The 24192-nt window shown below is 46.3% G+C and overlaps 1 long non-coding RNA gene across 1 annotated transcript; it reads right to left on the bottom strand.

Moving 5' to 3' along the window:
* Window positions 1–6542: 6542 nt before the first annotated feature.
* On the bottom strand, window positions 6543–22813 carry LOC138667823 (uncharacterized). The gene is made up of 3 exons (XR_011318947.1): window positions 22760–22813; window positions 16418–16516; window positions 6543–6575 (listed from the first exon to the last, which is right to left on the bottom strand). It is a non-coding gene; the product is annotated as an uncharacterized lncRNA (long non-coding RNA).
* Window positions 22814–24192: the final 1379 nt, after the last annotated feature.

Here is a 24192-nt window from a genome sequence, read left to right as displayed (position 1 = left end):
AACCGTCGTCGGTGTGTTGGTTCCCGGCTTCGGGTTGGGGATCTGGTTTGGTTGTCTTCCCGCCATGTTCCTATGAAGGTTTCTTCTCCTAAGTTTAAGCCTCGGTTTATTGGTCCTTATAGGATTTCTGAGATTATTAATCCGGTGTCCTTTCGCCTGGCGCTTCCGGCCTCTTTTGCTATCCATAATGTCTTCCATAGATCCTTATTGCGGAAATATGTGGAGCCCGTTGTTCCCTCTGTTGATCCTCCGACCCCTGTGTTGGTCGATGGGGAGTTGGAATATGTTGTTGAGAAGATTTTGGATTCTCGTTTTTCGAGGCGGAAGCTTCAGTACCTTGTCAAATGGAAGGGTTATGGCCAGGAGGATAATTCTTGAATTTCGGCCTCTGATGTCCATGCCGCTGATTTGGTTCGTGCTTTTCATCTGGCTCATCCTGATCGTCCTGGGGGCTCTGGTGAGGGTTCGGTGACCCCTCCTCAAGGGGGGGGTACTGTTGTGAATTCTGCTCTTGGGCTCCCTCCGGTGGTTGTTGATGGCAATGTAGTTGTGCCTGGGCAGCAGTCCTGGACAGGTGTTTCTGCTAATTGCAATTCTGACTGGGGTATTTAGCTTTGCAGGACTCATTAGTCCTTGCCAGTTGTCAATGTTCTATTGGAAGTATTGGTTCTCTGCCTGGCCTCTCCTGCTTGCTGCCATTTCAGCAAAAGATAAGTGTCTGTTTTATCTTCTTAGGCACACAGGCTGTGTGTCTATTTTCTGTGCTGTTCGTAGTTTCTATTTTGTTCCAGCTTAGACTGTCCTGTTGTTTTCTCAGTCTGATTGGATTCGCTGGAGTCGCAGATATACTCTCCACATCTTTAGTTAGGTGGTGGAGTTTTTTTATTTTTCTGCTGTGGATATTTTGCAGTTTTTTGTGCTGACCGCTTAGTATCCTGTACTATACTTTCCTATCTAGGTAGAAGTGGCCTCCTTTGCTAATCCTGTTTTCTGCCTGCGTGTGTCTTTTCCTCTCCTACTCACAGTCATTATTTGTGGGGGGCTGCCTATCCTTTGGGGGTCAACTCTGAGGCAAGTCAGTTTTCCTATTTTCCATCTTTAGGGATATTTAGTCCTCCGGCTGTGTCAAGGTGCCTAGGTCTGGTTAGGCACACCCCACGGCTACTTCTAGTGTCTGTGATAAGATCAGGGTTTGCGGTCTGTATAGTTACCACTACTCCAGCGAAGGTTTTTTCATGCTGCTCCAAGGCCGCCTGATCATAACAGGTTGCGCTGTACTGCACTGCAGCTGCATGACATGATTACTGACCACAAGAATTTGTCTTATATTGAAACCGCCAAACGGTTAACTCCTAGACAGGCTAGGTGGTCGCTGTTTTTCTCTCGTTTTCATTTTTCAATCACTTTTCGGCCTGGTTCCAAGAATGTCAAGGCTGATGCCTTATCTCGCAGTTTTGATCCGATATCACCCCCCGAACCTCCTTCCTCCATTCTTCAGCACGGGGTGGTTGTTGCGGGGGTATCCTCTGAATTGGAGCAGGAGATTTGAAAGGCTCAGTCTCTTGATCCTCCCTCTTTGCCTGACAATAAGCTTTTTGTCCCAGTTCAGTACCGATTGAGGATTCTCCGGGAGTTCCACGATTCTGCTCTCAGTGGACACCCGGGGATCTCTGCCACCCGGAAAGCTATTGCTAGGCTGTTTTGGTGGCCCTCCATGAACTCTGATATTATTGAGTTTGTGTCTGCTTGTGATACCTGTGCCCGTACTAAGAGCTCCCATATCTGGCTGGCCAGGGAATTGGTGCCATTGCCAATTCCGGATAGACCTTGGACTCATTTGTCCATGGATTTTATCACTGATCTCCCTCCTTCCAATGGCAAAACTGTAATCTGGGTAGTGGTTGACAGATTCAGTAAACAGGCGCATTTTGTACCTCTGGCAGGATTGCCTAATGCTGAGACACTATCTAGATTGTTTGTTGAGTATGTAGTACGGCTGCATGGTGTGCCTTTGAGTGTGGTTTCTGATAGAAGAGTAAAATTTGTGTCCAAATTTTGGAGGGCATTTTGTAAAAGATTGGGTATTTGTTTGATGTTTTCCTCTGCTTACCATCCTGAGACCAACGGGCAGACGGAGAGGACCAATCAGTCACTTGAACAGATTTTGAGGTGTCTTGCTACATCTCAGCAGGATGATTGGTGTTCTTCATTGCCCGTGGCTGAATTTGCATTTAATAATCGGATTAACCAGTCCACGGGCACCTCTCCATTCTTCTGTAACTATGGTTTTCACCCCCATTTTGGTGAATTTTCTAGGCTGGATTCAGGATGTCCAGGGGCTGATACGGCAGTGCAACGGTTGAGGGAGGTGTGGAGGGAGGTCCAGAAGAACATTGGGAAGGCTCAGGGCAAACATAAACTTTTTGCTGATAAGCGACGGTCTGTAGGACCTATATTCGTGGTAGGAGATAGACAACCACACTTTATCAAGAACATTCGTCTAAAGATTCCTTCTGCTAAGCTAGGTCCCAGGTGTATTGGTCCTTACAAGATCATTGAGGTGGTCAATCCAGTTGCCTTTCATTTACGCCTTCCTCAGTCGCTTCGGATCACCAATGTGTTCCATAAATCCCTTTGTAAGTCCTTTGTACCATCTTCCGCTGGGCCTCCATCCCTGCCGCCTCCGGTCTCTGTGGATGGTCAGACTGAGTTTGAAGTTGAACGGATTGTGGATTCTCGTATGGTCCGTAGTTCTCTTCAGTATTTGGTCCATTGGAGGGGTTATGGTCGATCTTGGGTCCCAGCGCGATCTGTCCATGCTGATCGATTGGTCCGGGCATTTCATACACATTATCCTGGGAAACCTGGGGGTCCCGTGGCCCCCCTTGAGAGGAGGGTACTGTCATGATCCGTTCCGGAGTTTAGTCCTGTCTGCTTTTTCTCTGGGTGGATCATGTTAAGGGTTAACTTTGATCTGCCTCATTCTGGGCTCGGGTTTGCTATTTAGCTCCCAGGTATCCTGAGGGTGGTGTCAGTTATAGCTTTGTCTTTGGCGTGTGAACCTGACTCTGGAAGCCCTTGGTTTGTCGTACTGAACCCTGACTTGTCCTCTGTCTGTTATCTCCCCCTGCCTGCCCTTTCCCAGTGTCTCTTTGTTTGTCTGTATATCTGCTTGACTCCCTGGTTATGATATCTTGGCTTGGCTCTTTGACTCTGCTTCAGTTTATCCATATGGCACCGTATTTTGCCCATCCTGGTTTACTTATCCCTTGCTATGTCCTGACCATTCATTCTGTCTAACTCCATTTGTATTATTGTACTGTCTTGTAATCTGACTCGGCTTTCCTGACCTCGCTCTCGCCACTAGGTGGCGTCTGTTCAGTTGCTCTGTGTGTGCAGTCTGGCTTCACTACCAGGCTCCCCCTGGTGGAGGTTGCTCTGTACTGCACTGCAGCTGCATGACAGTGGGGCTGTGCGTGTGTGTGTCATTATACAGTAGGGCTGTGTGTGTGTCATTATACAGTGGGGCTGTGTGTGTGTGTCATTATACAGTGGGGCTGTGAGTGTGTGTCATTATACAGTGGGGCTGTGCGTGTGTCATTATACAGTGGGGCTGTGTGTGTCATTATACAGTGGGGCTGTGAGTGTGTGTCATTATACAGTGGGGCTGTGTGTGTGTGTCATTATACAGTGGGGCTGTGTGTGTCATTATACAGTAGGGCTGTGTGTGTGTGTCATTATACAGTGGGGCTGTGTGTGTGTGTCATTATACAGTGGGGCTGTGCGTGTGTGTGTCATTATACAGTAGGGCTGTGTGTGTGTGTCATTATACAGTGGGACTGTGTGTGTCATTATACAGTGGGGCTGTGTGTGTGTCATTATACAGTAGGGCTGTGTGTGTGTGTCATTATACAGTGGGGCTGTGTGTGTGTGTCATTATACAGTGGGGCTGTGCGTGTGCCATTATACAGTAGGGCTGTGCATGTGTGTCATTATACAGTGGGGCTGTGCGTGTGTGTCATTATACAGTGGGGCTGTGAGTGTGTGTCATTATACAGTGGGGCTGTGTGTGTGTGTAATTATACAGTGGGGCTGTGTGTGTGTGTCATTATACAGTGAGGCTGTGTGTGTGTGTCATTATACAGTGGGGCTGTGTGTGTGTGTAATTATACAGTGGGGCTGTGTGTGTGTGTAATTATACAGTGAGGCTGTGCGTGTGTGTCATTATACAGTGGGGCTGTGCGTGTGTGTCATTATACAGTGGGGCTGTGTGTGTGTGTCATTATACAGTGAGGCTGTGTGTGTGTGTCATTATACAGTGGGGCTGTGTGTGTGTGTAATTATACAGTGGGGCTGTGTGTGTGTGTAATTATACAGTGAGGCTGTGCGTGTGTGTCATTATACAGTGGGGCTGTGCGTGTGTGCCATTATACAGTAGGGCTGTGGGTGTGTGTCATTATACAGTGGGGCTGTGTGTGTGTGTAATTATACAGTGGGGCTGTGTGTGTGTGTAATTATACAGTGGGGCTGTGTGTGTGTGTAATTATACAGTGAGGCTGTGCGTGTGTGTCATTATACAGTGGGGCTGTGCGTGTGTGTCATTATACAGTGGGGCTGTGTGTAATTATACAGTGGGGCTGTGTGTGTGTGTAATTATACAGTGGGGCTGTGTGTGTGTGTAATTATACAGTGGGGCTGTGTGTGTGTGTAATTATACAGTGAGGCTGTGCGTGTGTGCCATTATACAGTAGGGCTGTGTGTGTGTGTCATTATACAGTGGGGCTGTGTGTGTCATTATACAGTGGGGCTGTGTGTGTGTCATTATACAGTAGGGCTGTGTGTGTGTGTCATTATACAGTGGGGCTGTGTGTGTGTGTAATTATACAGTGGGGCTGTGTGTGTGTGCCATTATACAGTGGGGCTGTGGGTGTGTGTCATTATACAGTGGGGCTGTGTGTGTGTCATTATACAGTGAGGCTGTGCGTGTGTGTCATTATACAGTGGGGCTGTGCGTGTGTCATTATACAGTGAGGCTGTGTGTGTGTGTCATTATACAGTGGGGCTGTGTGTGTGTGCCATTATACAGTGGGGCTGTGGGTGTGTGTCATTATACAGTGGGGCTGTGTGTGTGTCATTATACAGTGGGGCTGTGTGTGTGTGCCATTATACAGTGGGGCTGTGGGTGTGTGTCATTATACAGTGGGGCTGTGCGTGTATGCCATTATACAATGGGGCTGTGTGTGTGTCATTATACAGTGGGGTTGCGCGTGTGCGTGTCAGTCATTGGTGCATTCACTCTGTCATTCTTTGGACTGCAGACTTGGGCTTCTCACATTGCTCCCAGTGCTGTGGTAATTCGGCGGGTGTGGCTGCAAGTTTGTGATTTGCATACATGCGGTCACATGCCGACTAGACTTGCATGGCCTAATGGAACTATATTGAACAAGGCCAGAAACAGTCTAGTCGGAATGTGGCTGGGAATATATATATTGCATGCTTGCAGTAACAAGACCACCTGTTCCCGACGCCGACACCAGAGAATCTTCACAGCGCACAGTGCGCACGATATGAGGATTCACACATAGTGACTGTAGACATGTAGCATAAGTTCTGACAACCCCTTTAAGGATGTGCCGCTAGTACTCATGAGCAACTGCTCTGTGCTTGCCCCCCAGGCTAAAATTTGCCAGCCAGCCCCTGCTCACACGTGAGGCACAAACCACCGTGGCACATGCACCTTATAGGTGGACAGTTTGGACTCCTTGAGTGCTCCAAGCATGCCAGGAAGAAAGGACATTAGCCATAGCTAGAGGTGAGTAAATACATTTAAGATTATTCAAATTTGTCTCCAGTTTTACCAAAATTCAAATTAGATTGTCAAATATTTACTTGATTCATTTTAAGGTCTTTTTTTTCTGCTCTCTCCTTCCATATTCTTTTTTTCTTCTGCCTTCTCTCTTTGGCACCTCCATCACTGCTAGTCCATTGTCTCAATGGCTGCAAGTTTTCAAAGTCTTCTAGCCCAAAATAACCTTCAAATTATTCTCCCAATTCCTATAGGAGGCAATAGAGATATTGCCCTCTTTCTTCTGAAGAAGATATTTGCATATTTAAATTCCCAGAGGAGCATTGTATGGCCTAAAAGTCTCCTTACATCGGACTGGCACTCTCCACAAAGAGAAATGTTCCTCCTTAGAATTGCAGTCAGAGGCCTCTCAGCTAACCAAATCCTTACTGTACTCCCCGAAACACCCATATTCGCCATATTTATTGATTCTTTATTATATTTCAGAGCACTGAACTGAAATTGGCCTGAATCCTCCGGGATGTCCAGTCCTGGGTCATTTACCATCTTATTTGTGGGTTCTCCATTTGTTGACGATCCCACTTTCTTCAGAAGAATGATATTCACATTGGAGGCAGCCTTATAACCCTGAGCCAAATGCCAGTCTGTACCAGTTGCTTCTCCGAGTTCATGGCTGATATCCTTTATTGTTGGTATAATGCAGACCAGGGATGCACAACATTTTTTGATCCAAGGGCCACACGTTGCCATACTGAAACAATCCCAAGGACTGCAAAAAAATTAAAAGGGGTAATTACAAGAATACATCACCAGAAACACTGTTAGTACATTAATACATCGCCGGAACCAGGTTTTTTTTATTTGAGGGGGATTTGGAGAGCTACTGCTAAAAATGAAATCAGTGTGAACACGAGATACTTAAACTTAGTTTTTGGAGCAGAAACTCACCAAATCCTCATAATCTCAAATCTTTAAGTTTGAGGATTTTTAAGTTTTAATATAGCCATGAAGCATGTAATTGATTGCATGTGCACAAGATCAGAACCACCATCAGCACATGTGCACAGCACTAGAGCCACCATTAGTGCAAGAATGCAGTACCAGAACCACAGTCAGTTCATGAATGCAGAGGCAGAACCACAGTCAGTAATATTTGCATCCATGCACCTTATAGGTGACATCTATTCTCCTTATGTCTCCTTCCCCATAATCCTGTAGAATGTAAGCCCGCAAGGGCAGGGTCCTCGCTCCTCTGTATCAGTCTGTCATTGTTAGTTTGTTTACTGTAAGTGATATCAGTAATTTGTATGTAACCCCTTCTCATGTACAGCACCATGGAATCAATGGTGCTATATAAATAAATAATAATAATAATAATCTATTCTGATTGAAGTCATTCTCCTTCTCCATTTTGTCCAAACGTCTTGATGGGATTTGATGCCCACAGCTCGTCTTTGTAGACTTATCTTGTCTTCAACAGCACATTTCAACACAGTGTACTTAAAAATGAAAGTATCATTATTTTGCGCCATAAATATAAATATCTGCTATGCTGCTCTCTTGAATAAATAATTGCCCCTCATTGTGATTCTTGCACAAAATATCCCCCATACTGCCCCTCTGTTTAATATCCCCACATGCCCCTCTCTATAATATACCCCCACGCTGCCCCTCTCCATGATATCCCCTTCACAGCCCCTCTCCATAATATACTCCCCACTCTGCCCCTCTCCATAATATACCCCCTCACAGCCCCCCTCTATAATATACTCCCACACTGCCCTGCCCCATAATATCACCAAAAATTACCTCTTTCCTTATCTCACCAACTATGCTTCTCTGCATATTGTCCCCACTGCCCATCGCTATACTATGCCCCCTTTCACAACTTGCCAATTGCCCCATAATGTACCCCATTTCCTCATAATGTCTTCCATTGCCCTTTTATGAGCCCTCGCAGTAAACCCAACCCTTCCCGACCCCTCTTTTAAAATGAAAGCACATTTAATCTTCAGCTCCTCCTTGGAGCGCTTACCAGTACCCAATATCTCCTCCGCCTGTGCGTCCCCAGCCCCGCCAGCAGTGCGCTGACCTCATCACGCTGCTGGACATTGGTGCAGGGACTGATGAGCACTGCTCTGTCTCAGTCTCGCCACCTCAGTGTTAAAATGTATTTGTGTCTAAAAGACGCAAATATATTTTAAGATAAGAAGGGAGGGGTATCTCCCAGACAGCTGCTCGGGTCGCACCACATTGCTCGGTGAGCCGCACGCGGGCTGAGGGCCGTATGTTGTGCAGATCTGATGTGGACAGATACATGAGCACTCCAGAGCACCAAACTGTTAAAAATTGCCCTGATAGGGAGCCCATACAGAAAGTGATTTGTGCCACTCAAGAACTTTCCACATCTGTATAATCATATCTAATGACAAGTGGAAACATCTTGTGGTCATTGAGCTTCTCTGCACTGATGGACGGCTGATATCTACAGACCACTGTGATGCTTCACAGATGTTCGTGACAGAATGGTCTTTGGTTTAAACCAAGCACAGGGAAGACAGGCATCCTGGGCACTGACTTATACAGAGGTGTCCACACTTTGAAGCACCTGACTATTCTTCAGCATCTTAAGAATTATCATTGACCGGCACTTACATGGCAACTTCCAGTGAGATTGATTTTTGTACAAATGATTTAAAAGGATTGTCCAGTACCAGCCCACAGCTGTTTGCTTTAGCAAGGCTGGTTGTCAAAAATGAAGGGCCCCCATGCCATTTTTTTTATTTCAATAATTAAAAAAATACGGCATGGGGACCCCTCTATTCTTGATAACCAGCCTTGCTGAAGCTGAAAGCGTAGGATTTCAGCCGCCAACTGTGAGTTTTGCCTAGCTGGTTATCAAAAATACGAGGGAACCCATGCTGTTTTTTTTTAAATTATTTATTTACAGCGCAGGAGCCGACTGATCAATACTCCATCAGCCACTCTTTCTCTCACTGTTATTAGCGGCAGCAGGCTTCGGATGTTGGGAGCAGTAGTCCCATCAACTGACATCAGTGACCGGAGGTGAACTTTATAGCTCTGATCACAGCTGCACTCACTCTGTCTTTTGACAGCATGTGAACAGCGACTCTCTGACCGGCGGTAATGATTTCACTGCCGATCAGAAGCGGTGTTTGCCACGCTGCCATGCGCATGACAGCGTGACAAACACCCAGTGTACAGGTAGCCAGACCCGAACAGTAACACGGTCTTCCTAGTGAAGTCCATGTTCAGTGTCTGTGCCCAGGGTCAGACTGGCCCACTGGGACACCAGTGAAATGCCCGGGGGGCCCCACCCCAGAGAGGAGGAGAAGGAAGAAAAAAAAAAGGACGCAGTGTAACAGAGTGTCATCCCAGCCTGTACACATGGACCATACTTTAATCAGGCTTACATTAGCATTCCTTGCCCTGTATCTGGTGGGGGCATGCTTGTCTTTTTTCCCCTCTGTAGGGGGCATCTCCAATACACAAACCTGTAGAGAGACTGCAGACAGGGTTTCTGGTACTTTCTTATTCCTTCGAGCTATGTTTAAGGGGGTGGGTGTTGGGATCAGCCCCTTTGTTGGGCAGAGATACTAAAGGTACCGTTACACTAAGCGACGCTGCAGCCATATAGACAACGAGCCGATCGCTGCAGCGTCGCTGTTTAGGTCGCTAGGAGACGTCAAACACGGCAACAGCAGAACGATGCAGGAGCGATCCAGTGACGTACTTATCGTTCTTGCTGGTTGTTCGCTCCATGTAAAAACATTGCTGGCATTGTTGTTTTTGCTGTCAAACATGACGAATCACGCCGACCTGACGACAAAATAAAGTTCCGGACTTCTAGCTACGACCAGCGATGTCACAGCAGGATCCTGATCGCTACGTGTCAAACACAACGAGATCGCTATCCAGGACGCTGCAACGTCACGGATCGTTATCGTTCTAAAGTTGCTCAGTGTGAAGGTACATTAAGAGTGGTAGGACAACAAGCCACATCTTCAGTTAGTCAATGCTGTGTGCTTTGAAGGACGAGGATCTGCTGCTGCAGCTGGATCCTGGTATCATGTATGGAGAGTGGAGATCATTTTGCCACATGAAATTGTGAGGTCTCACCACCCTACTGGATTTAAGGACTGAATCTGAAGACTGTAGTTTTGTGGTGACTTGGGAAGGGCTGGGATCTTATGCTTAGGCGAGATCCTGGTGCTCGTGTGTGGAGGGTTAAAAGCTGCCATGTTGGACTGTGTTGTGTCCCTCATTTGTTGGAGCCATTGAATTGACTCAAGGGCTATATCTATTTCCCTGGCATCGGATTGCCGGGTGGCGCCCCCGGATCTGCTCCCTTTCTGTGGACTCATTGTGGACTTATTGTGGATGCTGCAGAATTACTTTCATTTCAGTTGTCTCAGTTCTCTGTTCCAATAAATCTTGTTGGATTGTTTATCGGCCTGGTGTCTCTTTCTGCTCTGTCGTATACCCCGTCACATGCAAGCCCTTTAAATCTTCAGGCGGCGCCGACCGCCGCCACGACCAGGGCTGGCGCCGCCACGACCAGGGCTGGCGACACCACCCGGCGAACCCAGGTAAGCGCTGGGCGAACGGGGGTGGGACACGGAGTATGGGGTCCGTGAGTCGGGGGAGTCCGGTACCAGCGCGGGCATCGGGCCCCCCTTCTAATACTCACCTCTCCTCGTTCCGGGGAGGCAGAGGGTGCGATGATGTCATCACAGCGCGCTCAGAGCGGGACAGGTGAGGATTTTACTTTTTTTTAATGTATGGGGCCCATAGTAATGTATGGAGGAGTGGGGGGGCATAATAATGTGTGTGTGGGGGGAGGTCACGTAATACTGCATGGATGAGCTTGGGGGCATAACACTGTGTGGGGGTCCCATAATACTGTATGGAGAAGCTGGGGGGCATGATACTGTGTGGAGGAGTGGGGGGGGATAATACTGTGGAGGAGCGGGGGGCGGGCATAATACTGTATGGAGGAGCTGGGGGGCATAATACTGTGTGGAGGAGTGGGGGGGCATAATACTGTATGAGAGAGCGGGGTCCCATGATACTGTGTGGAGGAGTGGGCTCCCATGATACTATATGGAGGAGCGGGGGGCATAATACTGTGTGAATGAGCGGGGGGGCCCATGATACTGTGTGGAGGAGCGGGGGGCATAATACTGTATGAGAGAGCGGGGTCCCATGATACTGTGTGGAGGAGTGGGCTCCCATGATACTGTATGGAGGAGCGGGGGGCATAATACTGTGTGAGGGAGTGGGGGGAACCATAATACTGTATGGAGGAGCGGGAGGGCATAATACTACGTGGCGGGGGGCATAATACTGTGTGGAGGAGCTGGGGGGCATAATACTGTGTGAAGGAGTGGGGGGAACCATAATACTGTATGGAGGAGCGGGAGGACATAATACTACGTGGCGGGGGGCATAATACTGTGTGGAGGAGCGGGGGGCATAATACTATATGAGAGAGCGGGGTCCCATGATACTGTGTGGAGGAGTGGGCTCCCATGATACTGTATGGAGGAGCGGGGGGCATAATACTGTGTGAAGGAGTGGGGGGAACCATAATACTGTATGGAGGAGCGGGAGGGCATAATACTACGTGGCGGGGGGCATAATACTGTGTGGAGGAGCTGGGGGGCATAATACTGTATGGAGGAGCGGGGTCCCATAATACTGTGTGGAGGAGCTGGGGGGCATAATACTGTGTGGAGAAGCACAGGGCGCACAATACTGTATGTAGGAGCAGGGGGCCCATGATGTGCTGTATGGAGGAGCATTAAATGGGGCCCATAATACTTTATGGAGGACTATGTCGTTGGCCATAATACTGTATGGAGGACTATGAGGTGCCCATAATACTATATGGAGGAGCATTATATGGGGCCAATAATACTGTATGGAGAAACATTATATGGGGCCAATAATTTTGTATGGTGGACTATGTGTTTGGCCATAATACTGTATGGAGGACTATGAGGTGCCCATAATACTGTATGAAGGATAGCAGCAGGTTGGTTCATTCATTATTATGGTTATTATATGTGCAGCGTTTTTATTGTATGGGATTTTCCCCTTTATATTTATTTAGATGCTGCACTTTGCACTTTACTATAGTCTTATTTTGTATATGAACCTCCCTTTAATTTAGTCTTGCTTTGAGCCTTTTTCATTCCATGAGAGATTGATTTTGTGTAAAGATAATTGCTATATTTGTATATTTTTTATTTTGATTTGACATTTTATATACAACTACTGGTTATCATTGTTTCTTCATACGTTTGGTAGTCTCCGTACAAGACCCATGGATGCCATATACTAAATTGTCTATTCTTTTGGCTCTATAGACTTTATATGATAGTAATAGTCTTCATCATCATCTTGTTTATGTATTTATTGTGTATTATCTTTGTGGCTATCTGTACGTGGCACTAGTGTGTTGCCTTCACTTATCTTGTGTATCGTTTATTATTATCTATTCATTATTGTTGTTCGACATTTTTAAAAAAAATATTGTCAAATAAATTTCTAAATTTTTAGCTCAAGTGTCCATTTTTCTTTTGGTTTTCTGTATATATATTAAGGCGGAGCGTATATAGTATTTGCCCTAATAGTCGGTTTATTGATTTATTTTTGTGTGTTTCAGCACTTTTTTGGGGCTATGGATTTAAAGGCACGGGATCAATCCTGGCTGGCACATATAGATGCAATTTTTAAGTGTGAGGCGACACCTTGTGGTGAAACTGAAAATAGGACAGTATTGGAAATTAAAAACTCTTTAAAACTTATGTTAAAAAAACGAATGCGAATCTGGTGGAACAAGGCCTCCTTAGAAAGTTATTTATCTAAGAATATGATTCCCAGAGGTTTGCGTGTCAAAATTTTACCATCATTTCCTGTCGAAGATTCGTTCTTCCGTACAGGATGGGAAGACGCTTGTAATATATGCTCACGCTCTCTGATAGAGCTTCTCATTGGTATGAACAAAAAAAGTCTTGAAACAATGGAAGGTGAAATTGAAACCTTACAGAAAAAAACTCACTGACTCATTAAATTCAGCTGATATGGATGCCTTCAAAAAGGATCTAGATAAACAATTTATCATTTGGGAAAAGGAAATTCAAGAGGTTAAGACAAGCAAGTTCTTGCGGGATGTACATGATCTTAAAACTAACTTTGTTTACAAGTGGCACAAACCACTGTCTTCAATATGATCTTCTATTTCTTTTCAGTCCTCAGTGGAGGGCAATAATGAGACCCTGGATTTACAGCGTTTTTCCTCCAATGGTAGAAACAAACGAAAGGGTACCAACTATAATCGGAAGTATAACTCCTCCAAACGCACTTACACTAGTACGGCTGGAGCAACCTTTCATCCATTGTCCTGACAGATGCACAGATGGAAGTATTAAGTTTTGGGTTATCTTTCTCTCCAACCTCACCATTCAATTTTTTTTACTGCAGTAAAAGATCTTCATCTATTCGCGAGGAAACTGGTACTGCATTAATTGCATCAAAAAAAGAATCTGGATGACACGCAGTGGACCACTGAGGAACAGGAGGCTATTGCAACTTTGAATGAACTTAATGAAGAATCTCTCTCTGCGGCACCTAGGGGTAAGTTTGTACTAAAGGGGAGAAGCCAGCGCTGCTTGTGGTCAGAACGCAATATGAAAAGTGCACATGCACATATTAATTTCTAACTGTATATCAAAATGAGACATTTAGCAAACAATTGATAAATTCTTTGAGCCACCACGCCACTTCACGGCATTCTCTTGGGGCAGTCCTACTCTACGATTTTTATGTTCGCTGTGCCATTACGGCCTCCTTAATATGTTGGGAGAAAGACCACATTAATCCCACTCTACGTTTTTTGGGTGGTATATTCGCTGTGCCATTACGGCCTCCTAAATGTGTTAAAAGCGGGACCATATTGAATGCAAACCGTACCTGTAGCTTTACTGAATCACTCCCAGAAAAGCACATATTCAGCAGCCCTGCCCTGCCTCAGGCTCTGTTTTAATTAGTGCGCCTGTGCCTGGGCCTGTCTCTCTCTTTATCTATGGTGCTGGTCAGGCATTGTGGAGGTCAGATCTGAAATGTCCATGCTTGGACCTGGTCGACCGTTATTTGCGCATACCCTTTCTGGCGCCATGGGAGTGATTCAGAAACGCTACAGGTACGGTTTGCATTCAATACGGTCCCGCTTTTAACACATTTAGGAGACCGTAATGGCACAGCGAATATAAAAATCGTAGAGTAGGACTGCCCCAAGAGAATGCCGTGACGTTGCGGGGTGGCTCAAAGAATTCATCAATTGTTTGCTAAATGTCTCATTTTGATATACAGTCAGAAATTAATATGTGCATTTGCACTTTTCGTATTGCGTTCTGACCACAAGCAGCGCTGGCTTCTCCCTTTTTGTTTGTAAGTTTGTACTACCTAAACCTAACCTCCTCTACACTTATTTCCCGAAATTGAACTATTCGTCAAGGTAGTAACAGAAGACTTGAAGAAAATCTCATCAGGTATCAAGCATGATAACCTGACCAGTAAATAAAGACGGGCTTTGACTGAATTGCGATCTATGAAGGAGGTGCTGGTAAAACTTGCGGATAAAGGTGGCAACGTTGTGTTATGGCCCACTGAAATGTACGAAAAAGAGGCCTATCGGCAATTAAGAGATGAAGATACATACAAGAAATTGAATTTTAATCCTACATCTGTCTTCCAGGTCGAATTATCTGATATACTTGAAGAGGTATTTGTGGATGGGCTGATAACGAAGGATTTGAGGGATGGTCTAATTCCTGTTGCACCACGGACACCATGCCTATATTTGCTGCCCAAAATTCATAAGAGCCTGACTTGTCCGCCAGGACGACCAATTGTTTCTGGCAATGGGGGACTTACGGAGAATATAGGTAAGATGCTGGACTATTACCTCAAACCTCGTGTTGAAACTTTACCCTCCTTTTTGAGGGATACCGGTGATATCTTGTCCAAAATTATGAACATCAGCTTGGAGCCCGATATGTGGCTAGTGACATTGGATGTAGAGTCCCTCTACACCTCGATAAGGCATGCGGATGGTTTGGAGGCAGTTAATTTCTTTTTGGGCACAACTGGCACGGAAGATCATTTCATTCGTTTTTTATTATCCCTGCTGGAGTTTGCATTGACTCATAATTTTTTCATCTTTAAGGAGGCGCTCTACCTACAGCTCCAGGGTACAGCCATGGGGGCGGCCTTTTTGCCGTCCTATGCATGTCTGTTCCTGGGGCTGTGGGAGAGAAGAGTTTTCATTACTGATGCCACTCCATTATCATCCAATATACTAATGTGGACTAGGTATATCGACGATGTCTTTGCAATCTGGCAGGGTACCGAAAGTGATCTTTTAAAGTTTGTTGCACAACTTAATAGAAATGATTCTAACATCAAACTTACTTGCCATTACAGCCACGACAAGGTTGAATTTCTGGATGTACTTATTCGAAAAGGTGAGAACTGTTTGTTGCAGAGTGATTTACATAGGAAAGACACATCAGTCAACAGCCTACTCCATGCTTCCTCAGCCCATCCAAAACATCTTAAGGACAGCATTCTCTACAGACAGTTTCTCAGGGCAAAACAGATTTGCTCTGAAGATCTCTCCTACCAAAGACAAGTTGATGACATATGTAATCGTTTCAGGGATCGTGGCTATTCACAGAGGGTGGTTAGAAGATGTAAGAGGAGAGCCTCCCGCATCGACAGAAGCAATCTCCTGGAGACTAAAAAGGAGTCCCAAATGTTCAATCAGGTGAGACTCATATCTACCTACTCTAGTAACTCCATTGAAGTCAGGGGAATTTTGAATAAATATTGGCCTATTCTTAAACAGGATACCATATTGGCCAAATGTTTAACCACCACACCCTCCATTACGTATAGAAGGAATAAGAACTTGCGTGACATGCTTACTCACAGCTACTACAGCTACTAAATGTGCCTTCGGCTCGAAAGGCCCCAGATGGGGTTTCTTTCCCTGTAGGGACTGTATTGCATGTAAAAACCTGGAACGGTGCTTTACTTTTTTGTCCAGCGATGGTTCCAAGGAGTTTCGGATCACCCAGCACATTACCTGCTCTACTGATCATGTGATATACTATGCCACATGGCCATGTGGTTTGTGGGCTTGACATCACGTCAATTACGTGTCAGAAACAGAGAGCACATCCGTGACATCAAGGGAGCACGGGACTCCGTGGCGGATGAGTTCCTGAAGCCAATTCCGAGGCATTTTAAAGAGAAACATGGATGTGATAGTAACCTATTACGGGTACGAGGCATTGAATGTATTGTAATGGATGGACGCGGTGGAGACATGAAGAAAAGACTTGCCCAATTGGAAGCCCAATGGATTGTCCGAATTGATTGCATTCGTCCCAGGGGCCTCAATGAGGTCCTTAGTTTTGTCCTTTTTCTTTAGATATTTATAGATTCTATAAATATTTTTAATGTTTAGTGTTTGTTGTGGTTTTAATTTTTTGTTTTTAATTTGTCTTATTTGTTACTCACTCTCATTTTTTTCTTTTTGTACTTATGTAGGTCTAATTGGTTCCTTTTCCTCTTTTCTTACCCAATGCGATCTCAGGACACGCCGATGGATTCTTCTTTCTAAAAGAGAGAGTAGAAGAATTTAATCATCTTATAGAATCATATATTTATCATGTACATGTACTGTAGGTTTTGTAGTGTTTCCTTATTTATTTCCTGCTCACTATTATGGTATTTTCATATCATTTTATATATACACTAGCTATTGAACCCGTTCTACGCCCGGGTGGCTAGCATCTATATTGGTATATGGTCTCCATCCTGGTATGTGCTGCTCCATCCTGCGTCCCCATCCGGTCATGAGCTGCTCCATCCTGCATCCCCATCCTGACATGTGCTGCTCCATCCTGCGTCCCCATCCTGTCATGAGCTGCTCCATCCTGCATCCCCATCCTGACATGTGCTGCTCCCATATATACACTAGCTATTGAACCCGTTCTACGCCCGGGTGGCTAGCATCTATATTGGTATATGGTCTCCATCCTGGTATGTGCTGCTCCATCCTGCGTCCCCATCCGGTCATGAGCTGCTCCATCCTGCATCCCCATCCTGACATGTGCTGCTCCATCCTGCGTCCCCATCCTGTCATGAGCTGCTCCATCCTGCATCCCCATCCTGACATGTGCTGCTCCCATCCTGCATCTCCATCCTGTCATGTGCTGCACCCATCCTGCGCCCCCATTCTGTCACATGTTGCACCCATCTTGCGCCCCCATTCTGTCACGTGTTGCACCCATCTTGCGCCCCCATTCTGACATGTGCTGCTCCCATCATGCGCCCCCATTGTGACATGTGCTGCTTCCATCCTGCGCCCGCATTCTGACATGTGCTGCACCCATCCTGCGCCTACATTCTGACATGTTCTGCACTCATCCTGCACCTCCATTCTGTCATTTGCTGCTCCCATCCTGTGCCCCCTGTTCTATCATGTGCTGCTCCCATCCTGCGCCCGTTCTGTCATGTGCTGCTCCCATCCTGCGCCCCCGTTCTGTCATGTGCTGCTTCCATCCTGTGCCCTCATTCTGTCATGTGCTGCTCCCATCCTGCGCCACCATTGTATTATATGCTCCCCATAAGATGCTCCATTGTATATGCCCCGTATGCTGCTGCCATATATATATAAAAAAAAATACCATACTCACCTATCGTCGCTGGGCGCCGAGTGCTGGGGGCCTGAGCAGGCGGGGACACCGGCGCGCTGTGGGAGTCACCGCTAGCTCAGGCCCCCAGCACTTGCTATACTCACCTGTCTGTCCCGTTCCACCGCTGCGCGCCGGCACGCATTAAGCGCGTCATCGAGCTCTCTGAACTGGGAATGTCACAGCAGAGGACCCGGGAGATGGAGCCGCACGCAGCGCTGGAACGGGGGACAGGTGAATATACTTACCCTCCTGGCGGTCCCTGACTCTCCGGTTGAGATCGCGGTGTGCGTTCAGTATTTACGCATACCGCGATCTCCTGGGAGCGTTACTCTGTGGGGGCCAGACTGCGCCGGCGCTTGCGCAGTCTATAAAGGCTTCGGACAGAGTGACGCTCCCAGCGTTATATTATAGATAATAATTTCAGGTTTTTATCACATCACTTTATATCAAATCAGTATAATTATGTATGCATGTAAGTCTATATGTATGTACTTGCTATTGTTTATGTATATTTTTACGTATGGCCTTATTTTTCACCTTTATCACTCTTTCATATGGTCACTTCTGTGTGTATGCTTATTCACGCATACACATGTTATTCATTTTTTTTCATGTCTTCCTTTCTCATCAGCTCTTATTTTTCAATATTTAATATTTTATATCTGGCTTCACAATTTCTGGTTACTTTTCTTTATATGCCTTATATGATATTAACTATATTTATATTTAATTTGGTTGGCCATTTATATTAATGGGATTGGCCGACCTTATATTTCCTCCTCTTTTTGCTGTATGTACCAATATGCATATGTGTTACTTATGTATTATTTATTATATTTATATAGGCTTTTGCATCAATGTGACACACTACAATATCACTGTTTTTATGTTTTTATGGCTCACGTGCATCATTATTATTATTATTTATTGTTATAGCGCCATTTATTCCATGGCGCTTTACATGTGAGGAGGGGTATACATAATAAAAACAAGTACAATAATCTTAAACAATACAAGTCATAACTGGTACAGGAGGAATGAGGACCCTGCCCGCGAGGGCTCACAGTCTACAAGGGATGGGTGAGAATACAGTATGTGAGGGTAGAGCTGGTCATGCAGCGGTTTGGTCGATCGGTGGTTACTGCAGGTTGTAGGCTTGTCGGAAGAGGTGGGTCTTCAGGTTCTTTTTGAAGGTTTTGATGGTAGGCGAGAGTCTGATGTGTTGTGGTAGAGGGTTCCAGAGTAGGGGGGATACGCGAGAGAAATCTTGTATACGATTGTGGGAAGAGGAGATGAGAGGGGAGTAGAGTAGGAGATCTTGTGAGGATCGGAGGTTGCGTGTAGGTAAGTACCGGGAGACGAGGTCACAGATGTATGGAGGAGACAGGTTGTGGATGGCTTTGTACGTCATGGTTAGGGTTTTGTAGTGCAGTCTCTGGGCAATGGGGAGCCAGTGAAGGGATTGACAGAGGGGAGAGGCCGGGGAATAGCGGGGGGACAGGTGGATTAGTCGGGCAGCAGAGTTTAGAATAGATTGGAGGGGTGCGAGAGTGTTAGAGGGGAGGCCACAGAGCAGGAGGTTGCAGTAGTCAAGGCGAGAGATGATGAGGGCATGGACTAGGGTTTTTGCAGATTCATGGTTGAGGAATGAACGGATTCGTGAAATATTTTTGAGTTGAAGTCGGCAGGAAGTGGAAAGGGCTTGGATATGTGGTTTGAAGGAGAGATCAGCGTCAAGGATTACCCCGAGGCAGCGAGCTTGTGGGACTGGGGAGAGTGGGCAGCCATTTACTGTAATGGATAGGTTCGTTGGGGGGGTCGTGTGAGATGGGGGAAAGATGATGAATTCTGTTTTGTCCATGTTAAGTTTCAGAAATCTAGCGGAGAAGAAGGATGAAATAGTGGACAGACATTGAGGGATTCTGGTTAGAAGGGAGGCGATATCTGGTCCAGAGATGTAGATCTGTGTGTCGTCAGCATAGAGGTGATACTGAAAGCCATGAGATTCTATGAGCTGTCCCAGGCCAAAGGTGTAAATGGAGAAGAGCAAGGGCCCAAGGACTGAACCTTGTGGGACTCCGACAGATAGAGGGCGAGGTGAGGAGGTGGTGTGTGAGTGGGAGACGCTGAATGTCCGGTCTGTTAGGTATGATGAGATCCAGGATAGGGCCAAGTCTGCGATGCCAAGGGATGAGAGGGTTTGTAATAATAGGGAATGGTCCACTGTGTCAAAGGCAGCCGACAGGTCGAGGAGGAGGAGGACAGAGTAGTGTCGCTTGCTCTTGGCGGTTAAGAGGTCATTGGTGACTTTAGTTAGGGCAGTTTCGGTGGAATGGTGTGACCGGAAGCCAGATTGTAGGCGGTCAAAGAGGGAGCAGGAGGAGAGATGGGAGGACAGTTCAAGGTAGATGTGTTGTTCCAGTAGTTTGGAGGCAAAGGGGAGAAGTGATATAGGGCGATAGCTAGATACAGAGGATGGGTCAAGAGAGGGCTTTTTGAGGATAGGTGTGATGGAGGCATGTTTAAAGCTTGAGGGGAAAACACCAGTTGTTAGTGATAGGTTGAAGAGATGGGTTAGGGTTGGGATGAAGACTGTGGTGAGGTTTGGGATGAGGTGGGATGGGAGCGGGTCAAGTGCACAGGTGGTAAGATGCGATCTTGAGAGTAGAGTGGAGAGTTGATCTTCTGTAATGGTGGAGAAGTTGGTTTTGGAGGTGGAGGGCTGGGAAATCGGGAGGAAGGGCTCTGGGGGTTGTTGACCAAAACTGTCTCTAATGCTATCAATCTTCTGCTTGAAAAATGAGGCAAAGTCTTCAGCGGAGATAAGTGGAGAGGGAGGAGGTGCCGGGGGACGGAGGAGAGAATTGAAGGTGTTGAATAACTGTTTAGGGTTGTGAGAGAGAGAGGATATGAGAGATGAGAAGTAGGTTTGTTTAGCTGTGGCGAGTGTGGTCCTGAAAGTAGTGAGGGACTGTTTGAATGCGATGAAGTGCTCATTAGAGTGGGATCTTTTCCATCTGCGCTCAGCAGCCCTGGAAGCTCGCCTCAGTTCTTTGGTCAGGCTGGTGTGCCAGGGCTGTCTGTTGATTTTGCGAGCTTTGGTATGTGTAAGTGGGGCAGCAGATTCCAAAGCTACAGCTATTGTGGTGTTATATAGAGCAGTAGCATCATCCGCATTATGTATGGAAATTATGCCTGTGAGGGGGAGGAGGGATTCAGAGAATGAATGTAGGTCAAGATGTTTAATATTTCTGCGAGGGTGTGAAAGTTTGTGGGGTGGGGATTGTGGGCATGGAGTGGAGAGAGATGAGAATGTGAGAAGGTTGTGGTCAGAGAGTGGAAGAGGTGAGTTAGAGAGGTTAGATAGAGAGCAGAGGCGGGTGAAGATGAGGTCCAGTGTGTGGCCATCTTTGTGGGTGGCTGCAGAAGACCATTGAGTGAGGCCAAAGGAGGAAGTGAGAGTTAGAAGTTTAGTGGCAGCTGAGAGGGAAGTGTCAATGGGTATGTTGAAGTCGCCCATGATGATAGTGGGGATGTCCGCAGAAAGGAAATGAAGAAGCCAGGTGGTGAAGTGGTCAAAGAAGATGGTGGCTGGCCCTGGGGGGCGGTAAATGACAGCCAGTTGGAGGTTGGTGGGGGAATAGATGCGCATAGAGTGAACCTCAAAGGAAGGGAGGGTAACAGAGGGTGGCAGTGGGATTGGGGTGAAGGAGCAGTTATCTGACAGGAGAAAACCAACTCCTCCGCCATGTTTGCTGCTGGGGCGAGGTGTGTGGGAAAGGTGGAAGCCGCCGTAAGAGAGTGCAGCAGGGGAGACTGTGTCAGAAGGGGTGAGCCAAGTTTCGGTAATGGCGAGGAAGGAAAGTTTGGTAGTAACAAAGAGATCATGGATGTAGGAGAGCTTGTTGCAGACAGAGCGAGCGTTCCACAGAGCTCCTGTTAGTGGGACTGGGGAGGCGGGGGCTGGGCGAATGGGTATAAGGTTAGAGAGGTTACGGAAGTTTGTGATAGAGTGTGGGTGGGAGGTTGAAATGATTGTGGGAATATGGTGAGGAGGACCAGGATTTGGAGAGATATCACCAGCAGTGAGAAGGAGCAGAGAAAGTGTTAGCAGGTGGGAGCAGGAGAGGGCATGAGGGGGCTGTCTGTGCTTGGAGACAGAGGATTGTATGTTAAGGAACAGTTTGGAGGAGGAGGTGAGGTGGATGCGGAGGATTGAAGAGGAGATGAACAGGTCCTTACTTGGGGTGGGGATTGGGGGAGGTAGCAGAAAGTGAAGGAATATAGTGGTGAAAGTTAAAACTATCGGAAACATTGTTTATAGTGACTGGCTAGTTACCTTCAGTTCCCTTCAGGTTCAATTCAGGTTTTAATTCTGCTGTAATCCACACTTTTAAGGACACACTTCTAAGGGATCACACTGCAGACTGAAGTCCATGCAGACTTCAGCTATACAATATATGGTAAACTAAGTGCCTCCAGGTGTGAAGCAGAGGGGAGTGATCCAGGTCCGGCTCCAGGTTTTTGAGGGCCCCTGGCGAAAGAGTATCAGTGGGCCCCCCCTTTAAACACATACCACGATTCATGATGTACAGATACAGCAGAGAAATATAGCACAGTCACGTAGCATATAACACAGCCCACGTAGTATATAACACATCCCACATAGCATATAGCACAGCCACATACAGCACAGCCACATAGCATATAACACAGCCATGTAGCATATTGCACAGCCCAGGTAGCATATAACACAGCCCACGTAGCATATAGCACAGCCACGTAGCATATAACACAGCCCACATAGTATATAACACAGCCATGTAGTATATAACACAGCCATCGTTTTATATAACACAGCCACGTAGAATAGTACCGTACAGTTACTACCTTAAATGGGCCCCCCCATTTCGCCAGGGCCCCGGCATTTGCCCGGGTGCGCCGGGTGCTGACGCCGGCCCTGGAGTGATCTCAGCTCATCTTGGTCAGAGAATTAAGGGTGGACCAGATGCATGCAATCAGGCCTGAGTAAACAAGGTCATAAATAACACAGGGTAAGCTGGGGTTATTCCAGCACTTTCTTGAGCACTTCACTCCCTCTCACTCCCTTCATGGTATATCACTCACAGGTATGTTTATTATGTTTGTGTCCGGGACTCACTTAGGCTTTTTCCTTTAAACCGCGCTGCCTCCTGCTCTTTCAGCCATATCTTCATTCATCTTCTGCAGCGGTGTGCGCTCCCTCTGGCCTGTGTGGCCTGGTTGCCGTGGACACGCGTCCTGTTCACGTCACACTTCGGGCCCCTCCCTCTGATGCGTCAGTGCAGGGCGTGAACCTGTGACATAGGACTTCGACCCCGCTGCTTCCGGTCACTGCGGTGCCAGGGGAAGCGCCATTACAGCTTCATTGCTTTATTATTTTTTACATTGGGTATAAAAGTAGGCCCCTCTGACCCCTACACTAACGCCGCCCGAGGAAGCAATTGTGCAAAAACGCGCGTCGGGGCCTCCTTTCCCACGTACAGCACAGGTTGCTTCATTCATTATTATTATGGTTATTATATGTGCAGCATTTTTATTGTATGGGATTTTCCCCTTTATATTTATTTAGATGCTGCACTTTGCACTTTACTATAGTCTTATTTTGTATATGAACCTCCCTTTAATTTAGTCTTGCTTTATGAGCCTCTTTCATTCCATGAGAGATTGATTTTGTGTAAAGATAATTGCTCTATTTGTATATTTTTTATTTTGATTTGACATTTTATATACAACTACTGGTTATCATTGTTTCTTCATACGTTTGGTAGTCTCCGTACAAGACCCTGGATGCCATATACTAAATTGTCTATTCTTTTGGCTCTATTGACTTTATATGATAGTAATAGTCTTCATCATCATCTTGTTTACGTATTTATTGTGTATTATCTTTGTGGCTATCTGTACGTGGCACTAGTGTGTTGCCTTCACTTATCTTGTGTATCGTTTATTATTATCTATTCATTATTGTTGTTCGACATTTAAAAAAAAAAATATTTTCAAATAAATTTCAAAATTTTTAGCTCAAGTGTCCATTTTTCTTTTGGTTTTCTATGTGGTTGCCCATAATAATGTATGGAGTACTATGAAGTGCCCGTAATACTGTATGGCGGACTATGTGTTGACTACAACACTGTATGGCGCACTGTGTGGTGCCTGTATATTGTACTATATCTGTTTTTTTATCTGTGCATCAGGAATATTGGCATGTGTTAAAGGGACCCATGAAAACCTGGAGCCAACCCTGGCAACATTGCACATCAAGATGAATGCCGGCTGCAGCTGTGACAGGGCGCTCTGCTCTGTGACAGACCATGTGTTGAAGTCACATAGCAGTTTTGTTAAATGACTCCTGCAGCCTTTGATAGGCCGGCAGCCTTTCAATGTTACTGCTATGTGATGTCAGCGCGCGGCCTGTCACAGAGCAGAGCGTCCTGTCACAGCTGCAGTCGGCAGCCATTGTAACGACCACGCCAAATATGAAGCCACAAGAGAATGCCGGGGAGCGCAAGAAGGTGAGAAGAATTCCCCCCTCTGTAGTTGGGCAAGGTAGTG

The sequence above is a fragment of the Ranitomeya imitator genome, chromosome 2, assembly GCF_032444005.1.
Source record: "Ranitomeya imitator isolate aRanImi1 chromosome 2, aRanImi1.pri, whole genome shotgun sequence".
Taxonomy (NCBI): Eukaryota; Metazoa; Chordata; class Amphibia; order Anura; family Dendrobatidae; genus Ranitomeya; species Ranitomeya imitator.
Note: the sequence above shows the minus strand (reverse complement) of the source record. Positions and strands in the feature narration are given on the sequence as shown.